General features: G+C 42.5%; 1 pseudogene; it reads right to left on the bottom strand.

Annotated features, from left to right (window-relative positions):
- Window positions 1–8466: 8466 nt before the first annotated feature.
- Window positions 8467–9313, bottom strand: LOC133102548 (poly(A) polymerase alpha-like; annotated as a pseudogene).
- Window positions 9314–11498: the final 2185 nt, after the last annotated feature.

Genomic DNA, 11498 nt, shown 5'->3' on the forward strand with positions numbered 1-11498 from the left:
TGTTCTAAGGTCATGGAGGTTGCCCTGATCCACTGTCAGGAGCCAGCACCTTGAAGGCAGGGGTTGTACCTGGATGGGCAAAAGCCCCCATCCCCAGAACAGCAGGGTCTGTGGGAGTGGAGCCCTTCACCCTCCCTTCCCAAGCCTGGAGGCCTGTGACTTAATTTTTCTTAAAAAAAACTATTCATTGTAGAACAGTTTGAGATTTATAGAAAAATTGCCAAGATAGTACAGAGAGTTCCCATATACCCTAGGCCCAGTTATCCCTTTTATTCACATCTTACGTGAGTAAGATGAGTACATATGTTTTCATGAATGGACAAATATTGATACATTATTAATACTATTAACTAAAGTGAGCAGCTTATTTAAATTTCCTTGCTTCTTCCCTAATGTCCCTTTTCTGTTCCAGGATCCAAGGCATCCCACATTACATTTAGTCATTTAGTTATCATGTGTCCTTAGGCTCCTTTTGGCTATGTGAACTTTTTGGGCTTTCCTTGTTTTTGATGACCTCAACAGTTTTGAGGAATACTGGTGAGGTGTTTTGAACACTGTTCCTCAATTAGGATTTGTCTGACGCGATTCTCATCATTCCACTGTTGTTATGGGTGTTGGGGATGAAAACTGCAGAGGGGATGGGCCATCCTTATCACATCATATCAAGGGTACATATTATCAGCATCACTGTTGATGTTGATCTTGATCACTTGGCTGAGGTCATGTTTTTCCTCTGTAAAGTTACTTTCCCCCTGATACCAGTAGACCAGGGTTCTTGGCCTTCCCCAATCAATAGAAATTGATAAGAAGCCAGTCAAGAAATTCAGGCAAGGCTTTATTGGGGCCCCTGCCGCAGCAGGGGGAAGTGAAAACAAGTAACAGGTTCCCTTGCTCGCTCCCCTGTGGGAGGTGAGCTGGTTCCTTATATGGGGTGAGGGTAGGGGTGTGTCCAGGGTTTGGGCCAGAGGGGTGTCTTAGGTGGTTTGCCCACCCCTTTGGTGGTGTTGAGTGCAGGGGGCATGTGCAGTACCCTGCTTTTTCTCCTGGCTCTTCAGAAGTGGCAGTTGGGTGTTTTTGGTTTTTTTTTGGTCTTGTTGTATCTTATTGTCCAGAATTTGCTCAAACTGCAGTGCACACAGTAATTTTTAGTCCTTTATAGTTTCTTTGTATTTTGTTGCTGGACCAGACGCTTGTCCAGGTGCAAGCACTGCAGCAAAGGGTCCCAGATCCCAGGTCCCAGCCTATCAGCTCTTTCAGTTGGTTCCCCTGTCCCTTTGACATGCCCCTGTTTTATGGGGTTAAAAGTTTTACGTGTTTCCTTGCTTTCTAGCACTACAAGATACTCCAGGCTCATACTGTATATTTCAAGCTCTAGAATCAACCATTTCTCCAAGGAACCCTGGTTCCTTTTACTGAAGAATACTATTAGAAACCATGATCTGTGTCCTAGGTGTGCTGGTTACTGTTGGAATGTCATTGCTGCACTCATATATATCAGGTGTGCTGATACATATGAGTGTATACTGACCCATGTATCTAGACACATCTATAGATAGTCCCATAGGCAACCATCTGTTTCTATACATAAATGTGAGTTTACACCAGTGTCAATAACTCTAGAGACCGGAACTGAAATTTGACATATGATAGTGGGTTTTCTCCTTTATTCTGGAAAGTTGTAGCTTTCTCCTTGTTTTAACCAAAGATCGGAGGGGCGGCAGATGGGTAGTGCAAGGAATGGGAAGAATTACAGACGGTCCATGGCAACATGAGAAGCAGCAGAGGAAAATAGAGGCAGCTACGGTTAGTAGAAATAGAAGTATCAAGTAGAACATTCTGGGTGCATTTTGGTATAGGTGTAACAGTTTAATAGGCCTATTGTAGCCACCTAACGAGAAGTGTCAAGAAAGAGAGTCAAAACTCCTACAGATTAGAACAGTTTAGAAGTCTGGGCTCTTAGAGAAATAATCAACAATGCCTATAACTCGGTAGAGTCACCAGCACTCTTCATTGTGACTCTGGTCACCAAGAAAAGTTGTGGCATGTTTACTCTATTTATCACGGTTAGGGGCACATAATATATTTTGGAAAGATTTCCATTAGAGTGGTTAAAAATTGTTTTGGTGCTTTAAGAATTATTAGATTTGAGTTTTCTGCCTTAGAGTCTACATTTACCATGAACCCAGATTGCTAAATCCAAGGCCTCCCGCTGAGATTTCTAGAAGCCCAAATTTTGTAAAAAATAAAGTTGCTTATAAGAGGATTTGATTTTAATGAATTTCTGAACTGTGTCCCTTGAGCTGCAGTGTTACTCTGCCCTGCTTTGCCTTGGTCCCTGGCCCTTGGCAGCCAGAATTTCTGGTTAATCAGTCCCTCCATTCCCAGGCCTGGGGAAGTCTGCCTTTTTTGAGATATTCACTGCCTGTTGCTAAATGAAGTCCAAGGAAGCTGCTCCCAGCTGGGTAGAAGGTCTGAATACTTTGGACCCTCAAGAGGTGGCTTCAAGGATCAGAGATGCATGTCATCCACACTAGCCACTTAATCCCCACCCTCCTCCCTTTCTGAACAGCCAGGTTTAGGGGCAGTGATGTTGAGAGGCAGAGGGAGAACAGGGAGAGGTTCTGTGTCTTTCCTTCTCTTCCTCTCCTTCCCCCTCCCCCTCCTTCCTCCCTCTTCTCCCCACTCTCTTATTTGTTCAACAGATATGTCTGGCCCCTTACCATGTCCTGGCACTGTGCTGGCTCCGAGGAGGCCAGTGGAGTCATGGACTTTGACATCTTGGAGCCTTCACTCTATTTGGAAAGCAGACATGAAAAAGTGTACTCAGCTCCTCAATTATTCAGTTGTGTTAGGTGCCAGTAGAAATGGGATCTCACCTATTTGGTTGAGGTGGGTTGAGGCTTCTCTGTTGATTGAGATCTAAAGGATTCTGGTGTTCACTTCGACTAACTATAGCCCTGAGCTAAGCACTCTGCCTGTGCTGTCCTATTTAATTCTTCTACCAATACGTCACCTACTTGGCCATTCTTACCCTATTTTATCTTCATTTTACAGATGAGGATCCTGAGATTCAAAAGGTTAAGTAGCTTGCCCAAGGGCACAGAGCAATGAAGTGAATGTTTCAGGACTTGCTTGCGGTCAATCTGGATACAAAGCCTGTGTTCATTGCCACCTAGTGTCCTACCCACCTCCCTGCTCTGCAGGTCTCATCAAGGGAAAAGCAAGCCGGGGGTGGGGGGGAAGTGATCAAATAATGAGTAAAAGTGTCCTGTGGTCAACAATCTAGTCACCTGTTCCACTCATTTCTCCAGGGGCCATTGAACAATATTTAGCTATAATTATTTTAAAAAGGCTGACCAAAGGTTTTCCTCTTTGAGCCCCACAGGTACAGGATGGTCCTTGTCTGAGCCTTTCAGGGATGGATTAGAACAGAGCAGTTATTACTCAGCCACCGCAGTTATTACACCACATAGAGTGTTCACTGAATGTATGTGATACGTTGACGTTGGTTAATTTGTTTTCTTCGAGACCTTTAAATCCTCCTCTCCATCCAGCTGCCACTGCCTTTTTTATTTCTGAGTCATTATCTCTGACTTAGACCAATGCAATGCAATCTTCATTGGTTTTTCTGCTCATCTCTTCTCAATCTATTTTCTGTTGCCTCTTCTGTTTAAAACCCTATAGAAAACCTCCACTGCTGACAGGATAGAATCCAACACAGCCCCCTCATGGCCTGCGGAGACCTGCACTTTCTCCCTTCTCAGCTGCATCTCCCTCCACACCTTTGTTCTCCCCCCATGACCTAACCATTCTCAGAAGCCCCCCTCCCCTTTTGCCTGTTATCGTCTGCCTTTGCCCTTATTCCTGGCTGATCCTCCGTGCTTCCGCTCTGCGCAGGCGCTCCTTGGCAACCCATCCCCGCCTCTGTGGACTGTTGCATATGGAACAGATCTCTGTTATCATGCAGTCAGCAGACCTTTTCGGTAAAGGGCCAGATAGCAAATATTTTTGGCCTTGCAGGCAACAGCATCTTCAATGCAATGACTTAGATCTGCTATTGCAGTTTGAAATCCACCATAGTTGATATATAAGCAAATGAATGTGTCTGGGTTCCTATACAATGTTACATACAAAAATTGGCAGCTGGTTGGATATAGCCCACAGCCTGTAGTTTGTTGTGGAATATTCCAATCATTTGTTTACTTGTCTCCCATCCTTACTAGCTGGTGAGTTTCCTAAGATGAGAGAGCAGGTCTTGTTCGTCTTTCTATTTTCAGCGTCTAATCTGGGCCTGGCACATAGTGAGTGTTGAATAAATCCTGCATGGATGAATATGTGAGTGAATAAATTAATCAAGTCAAATCAAGTTGGAAACTAAGCATTTAATGGTGTCAGTAAGAACCTTGACTGAGTGAATCATGGTGAAAGTAGAAACATCAAGTCTGTACAGGGGAGAATAAATCTTTTTTGTTCATCTCAGGGGACTCAGATATAGTACCTTTGACAGGATCTGGATCAGTGTGGCTAGAAAGCGTTGACTCTTCCATTGTTGGGCTGCCAAGGGTTAAAAGGAGCCTGAAGCCTTGAGCGGTGGGACCAGTTCTCCACCATTCTAGTGTCTGTAAATAAATAGTGTTAAAACTCAAGAGTAAGGTTATTAAATGTGGATTTTGCTTCGTACATGCCACTTTCCGTGGAGGAATCTTAGTCACTGATGGGTTTGCTCCAGGGGGCACTAAGGGTTTGTGTGTACAACCCTCAGCCTTAATGCAATTTAGGATTGGAAACTGCTATAGCCCAGCATTTACTGACACACAAGGGTTGGCCAGGCCTTATTCATTCAGCCCAAGGTACTGCAGGGGTGACCAGTTCCCTGTGGTGGGAGAGTTCATAGACTTTCTAAGTAAGGTCTTCTGAGTTGGGGGAGGCTATCTGGAAAATTCACTTACTCTGAGCATCTCTTTCCTTGACAAAGCCAGAAAACAAAGACATTAGTGTGCTACCAGGGAAACACATCACCACTTGTTGGGTCTCTAAGATACACTTTTTAAAAGAACTTTTCAATGTTACAGACATCTTACTGAGCCAAAGAAATTACAGAGTTATGTTGAGTAGCATTTGGGTATTGACTTTTGATTTGGTAGGAGAGGAAAATCATGGGCACACAGGGCATTTAGAAATTTTTTCCCTTGTGTAAAATGGAACAGAGGAACACAGGATAGACACTTTGATTGGAAAAGGGAACAGATGACTTGCACTTAACTGAATTGGATTGATTTTCCTTTTTACTGAATACTTTCCTCTATTTTGTGCTATTTCACTTTGCTTCGCAATACCAGGTCCAACTCCTCCCATAGGATTTCATACCATGAAGAAAGGAAAAGTACAGAGCCATTTCTGTAAGAATCCTCAAAACATAGTATGATAAACCTAATGCATAGATATATTTTCTCTGTTATTTTTGGTCCAAATGTGTAGATTTCCAGAATTCCATAAAGCTGAACATTAAAAAAAAAGATAGCAGACATTCCAACCTTTCAAATGCACTCAATAAATATTTGGTGAGAGCCTCTTTTGTGCCTCTAGGTATCATACTATAAACTAGGGATACAGTGATGACTGAATGTTTCCCCACTTTCCAGGGAGCCCAGAGTCTGGTTGAGAGGTGCTCCAGTTACCTGTTTTTGGGTAACAAACTGCCCTAGACTGAGTGACATAAAACCACAACCATTTTATTTTGCTCACAGATTCTGTGGCTCAGAAAATCAGACCGGGCATGGTGGAGTAGGCTTCTCTATGCCCCACAATATCTGGGAACTCGGCTGGGAACATTCCAGTAGCTGGAAAAGACTTGAGTGGCTGAGGCTGGAATCATCCAGAGGTTTTCTTACTCCCATATGTGGTGTCTGGGTTGGGATAACTCAAAGTGCAGGCTCAGCCGGAGCTGTCAATTGGAGCATCTACACATGGCCTCTCCATGTGGCTTTAGTTTCTTCTAGCATGGAAGCTGCCCCCAAAAAGGAACACCTAAGAGGGGCATCCAAAGAGAGAGCTTTCCAAGAGACCAGGGTAGACGCTGAAAGAGCTCTTTTGAACTATCCTTGGAAGTCATGCACTGTTACTTCTTCCACACTCTGTGGCTACAAGCAAGTCACTATGGACACCCCAGATTCAAGAGGAGAGGAATTGGACTTTACCTCTTGAAGGCAGAATAGCAAGGATACCGCAGAAGAGTATGGGAGATGTTGCTGCAGTCACCTTTGGAAAATCTAGCCTGCTGCAGAGAATTAGACATGTAAATATGTAACTATAATATACCATAGGAAATGTTTCAGTTACCTTGCTGGGAAATAACCCACTCCATAACTTACTGCCTTGAAACAACAATTATCAGTTATCAGCTGGTGGGTCTGTGCCATATGGTGTTGAATGGGGTCATCCATTCGGCTGCATTGAACTAGGAACTTGGAATGCCCAAGATGGCTTCACTCATGTCTGCTGCCTCAGCTGGGGTGGCTGGAATGGCTTGGGGGCTCCTTAGTTCTCTTCCACATGGTCTTGTGTCAAATAGTAAACTCGTCCACACTTCTTTATCTGGTGTCTGGCTTCTTTTAAGGCTTAGTCCCAGAGCTGGCACAGGGTTACTTCTACTGGATTCTAGTCAAGTCACAAGGCCAGCCAAAATTCAAGGAGTGCAAAATACACTGGAGGAGTGGCATGTACATAAAGGGATGGGGGAGGTTATTGATGACCATTTTTGGAGAAAATCTACCACATTAGAGGTGTCAAAAATGCTCTGAGATCACAGATGGAGGATCAGTTTTGTCAGGTGGCCTCTGAGGGTTTCTGTGTCAGGCTGTGGAGACAGGGTGGGTGCTGGTGAGGGCATGGTAGATAGTGGGGTATCCAGGAAAGATGTAATATTTGAACTCTGAATGCCCTAGGTAGACAAGATGTGGAAGCATTATAGGCCCAGGAAATTCCATGAGTAATGACAGGGAAGCTGGAAAGGGCATGGGAACTAGAGGGAGGTGCAGTAGAGCTACAGCAATATGTGTATATATTCAGGCACGAGAACGTGGTGGATCTGGGGTAGAAAGAAATGTCAGGAGATCAGGCATGTTTGTGAAGGACTTTCTGGGTCCTGCTGAGGTATTTGGATCTCATTATATTGGGAATATGAACTGAGAGTTTTTAAAAGGAGGAAGCATAAGAGATGAACTGGAGGGAGGAGAGATTAGATGTAAGGAGAGCAGTTGTGATGATATTGTGACAGCTCAAATGAGATCTAATCAAGATTTGTACCACAGACAGAAGGGAGAGGCACCTCCGTGAGGCAAGATATGGAGAAAAGGCAAAACCATTTGTTCAGAGAAACTGGACCAGCAGGGACATTGTTGTATATAATCTGAGGGCCATCAGGAGGGTAACCTGCCAAAGTCCTCTTCTATTTATTGATATTATCATTCTGGAATTCTGCTGTTGTGGTTGGTACATTTGTATTAAGACTTGCCTGTTTCCTTTAATCCCCAGAGCAAACCCTAGTGTCCATGACTTCATCAGAACTATTTCCTTGGAACAAAAAAAATCCAAAGTAGTATACAACCAGCATGGAGTTTTTAGAACTGCTGCCTTGGAAGCATTGACATTAATCTGAGCTTTATGGAAGCTAACTGGATACTAGAGGAGTTTCATTTCTACATAGGCTCAAACTTCTTACCACTGTACAGGTGTTTCCAGTAGAACAGACTAGCCATTCACCCATCCAATAAATATTTTTCAAGTGCCTACTACATGCAAAGCACTGTTCTTGGAGATGGATATGGCAGTGAGTAAAATAAAGTCCTTGCTCTCATGGATGTTCTTTATATCCTAGTAACATGGATTTATCAAACCCAGAGTGGCTTTGAGACTGGATATGGAGTTTTATCAGGCTGACCTGGTATAAGTGATGTCCTCTCTTCAGTGGGATAGGTGTGCATTTTGTGGTGTCTCAGACCATAGAGTTGGCTGCACTTACCACTCATCATTAACTTGGGCGATCACTTATCATTAACAAGGAAGTCATCCTAAGAGCCTGAGCACAGAACTGACAGTATGTGGCCTCCCAGAGAAGGAAAGGGACATGCTCAATAGCTGGGACCCAAAGTTTTGTTTGCTTGTGCCTATTCAAAGTCTGACATCTGACGGGTATGTTCATTCACATTGTGCATTTGTTTCCATCCCATTTGATTTATTTTTTAACACCCATTAACTGTCATGCCTTTGCCTCTGAAATGCGTCTCCAGTCATTACTTGACGGGAAGGATTTTGGCTATGAGGGAATGTGTTTCCAATTGCTGCCTTTTCTAGTAGCATGCACAAGTGTAAAGCAGAAGCCTAGGGGCCACATGCCACAGAGAATTAGAGCAGTGCTGCTCTGGGCTGTATGTATGTATTTTTTCAGTGTCTACAATCAACTTTATTTTAATATGATCTAAATACATACCGTTTAGAAAATATCAAGAAAAATTGATGTACAAGAGTTGATGCTATTGCATTTGGATAAAGCTGGCAAGTTCTTGCTACTAGCATAGCACAGGAAACACCGAGGAAACAAATATATTGGAATAGATGTTGTGGTGTTTGGCCCACAGTTTGATAGCTCTCAGGGTTAACCTGAAATTGTCTATGTTTGGTACTAGATGTTAAATTTCATCAGTTACCCTGCAACCATTAAGACTTCTTATGCATCTTATACCTAGATTTTTAAGCAGACTGTCATCTCTTAAGTCCAAGTCTTCTGGGATAGTCTGCAGTGCTAATCTTGCAAACAAAATGTCAATCTCTATCCCAGCAAAACACAGTTTGATAACTGGTACAAATGCTTCCTCAGCAGCTCTTAAATCTTTTACTTCTTCCTGTAATTTCAACTTATCGTAGAATGAGGTGAAAAAGTCACTTCAATCAACATGTCTTGGTGCAACACACAACTCATCAATATTGGCACCTTTTGTATGTACTCTTAATCCATAAGATCCAAATGTAAAAATTTTCCCCCCAACATTTTCAATTACAGACTGTGGAAGATTCTTGCTTTCACTGATTTCTTGTATCCACACTTTTACCAGGTTATTTAATTTTCCCCAAATTAAAATTCTGTGCTGCAGTTCCTCTTCCTCTTCAAAAACCCCAAAAGGCTTCAGAGTCTCAGTTCTTTCCTGTGTAAGTCAGTCTCCTTGGGGGCTGCTAAGCTGTTGGGAGAGGTAATGCCACAGTGCTTCTGTGGCGGCTGTGTTTGTTGTGATCCCTGCGTTGTAACTGGAAAAGGCATCGTCTCCTCCGCGGGCACCGTCCAGTCACTCCCCTGCTGCAGCTGCCCTGGGCATGACCCACTGAGGCGGGAAGGAGGGGGGTGCCTGCCTCAGCCCTGGGTCCAACCCCACTCCTGCACCCTCTCCCGTGGCTTTAAGTGCTCTCCTCTGGGTTGTATAATATTTAGATGGGCACTTAGAGCAGTCCAAGTCTTGACATTAATAAAACTTGGAAGGGCTACATTACAAGGTAAATATCTCTCTGGGTAACCTTGAATTTCATCTATAGTAAACTTTCTGGTATTTGTCAGAATTCTATTAGCTGGCACTTGCATACAGTTATGCAAGTGCCAGCTAAGTGATATTTCTTGCTAACCATGGTGACTATAAGGCCCAGAAATATTTTGAAAAATCTTTAACTGCCTCATCAAAGAAAGGGGACGTTCTTTTAGAGTACTAAGTGTATTTTATGATAGTCTAAATTACTGATTCACATATGGAACACATATTAACCAGAGCATCTCCATCAGCAACCAGGCAAGATAACTAATAATTTATGATAAATTTTTTTAAACTCAAATTTTTAACTTCCTTTTTTAGCCGACTTGCGTTTTTTTTTGGACCATGTTTTTGTTCAATTATGTGCACAGCACTCTCAATGACTTAAATGGTAAAAAATGGTCCACGGTTTATCTGAAATTCAAACAGCTGTTGTCTTTACATTTTTATTAATATGTATTAATGTTTTCAAAGTAATTTTGCTGCTGGAATGAGAGTGTGCTTGTGTGTGTGTGCATGTGTGTGTATTGTGTATGTGCACACGCACACACATCATTCTTCTCAGAGGCATTTTTGGCAGATAAGAACATGATCTGAGTAGCAGATATATGATCTCATTTTTTTCCCTGGGTAGTTTGCAATTTGGATTTAGGCTCAAAGGATTAAGTGTTTTAGCCTATGATGATTTCATAGACACCAATGCCTAGAACTTCTAATCTGCACCCCTAAGCTATTTGGTAATTTTTAACTATACAAATTATAGAGCCTCTGTGAGCCCATTCTACTAAGATGGAAAGGAGTGTGATGCCTTTATTTTGGGAAGATGACTAGAACCTTTGAAGCATTTAATTCTTACTTTCAACATTTTGTTCCTCAACAAGGATATTTTGGAAGCAGTAGTAGCTGGAGTTTACTTTTTTTGGAATTTCCTCTACGTTCATTTTTGGTGGCAGTTTTTGATGAAAAAGACACCAAGGGTAACACTCTATGCATACCTATCTAAAAATGAGAAAGTGAGGATACTGCCTTTTAGCTGGAACCCTCAAGGCATTATCTAACCACTGAAAACTTCATCTAAATAAAAATGGGATTAAGAATAGCAGAGATCAGAGGTTAGCAAACCCTCACATCTGCTGTGTCATGTTGCCTTTTCCTATTCATTCATCCTAAAAATATTGGATGAACAGCTATAATGTGCCAGGCACTTTGTGTGTGGGGGGATATATCAGTTAAAATAGATAAAGATCCCTGTTTTCATGAACTTTACTTTCTAGTAGGGGGAGATGGGCAATATAAAATAGACATGATAATTAAGTAAATTGTATGATACACTAGAAGGTGATAAATGTTTTTCAGAGATAGAAAAAGGAGAGCAGGATAAAGGAGATTCTGAAGCTTTGGAACTGGTGGGGGAGATTTGCAATTTTAGGTAACCATATTAGGTCTTACTGAGGAGTTGGCATTTAACTGAACTAGTGAGACAGCTAGTCATACATAAATCTGGGAAGGGAATGTTCTAGGCAAGGAGACTGCCAGTGCAAATGCCCTTCCGCAGGAATGTGCTTGGAGTGTTGGAAGAACACAAGGAGTCCAGTGTGGCTGGAGATAGTAGGTGATGAGGTCATCGGCATCGCTGGGGAGTCAGTCCTGTAGGACCTTCCTGGCTTTTGTAAGGCTCTCAGCTTTTTCTCTGGGAGGAGAGGGAAATCACTGGAGACTTTTGAGTGAATAAGTGGGATGATCTGCCTTATATTTTAAAGGAACTCCTCTGGTTGCCATGTTGAGACTAGACTGCAGTGGGTATATAAATTTCCTAGGTTTTCTGTAACAAAGTACCACAAACCAGGTAGCTTAAAACAGCAAAAACTTATTCTTTCAGTTCTAGAGGTCAGAAGTTGAAAATCTAGGTGTTGGCAGGGTTACCCT

Source organism: Eubalaena glacialis, chromosome 12 (assembly GCF_028564815.1).
Source record: "Eubalaena glacialis isolate mEubGla1 chromosome 12, mEubGla1.1.hap2.+ XY, whole genome shotgun sequence".
NCBI classification, from domain to species: domain Eukaryota; kingdom Metazoa; phylum Chordata; class Mammalia; order Artiodactyla; family Balaenidae; genus Eubalaena; species Eubalaena glacialis.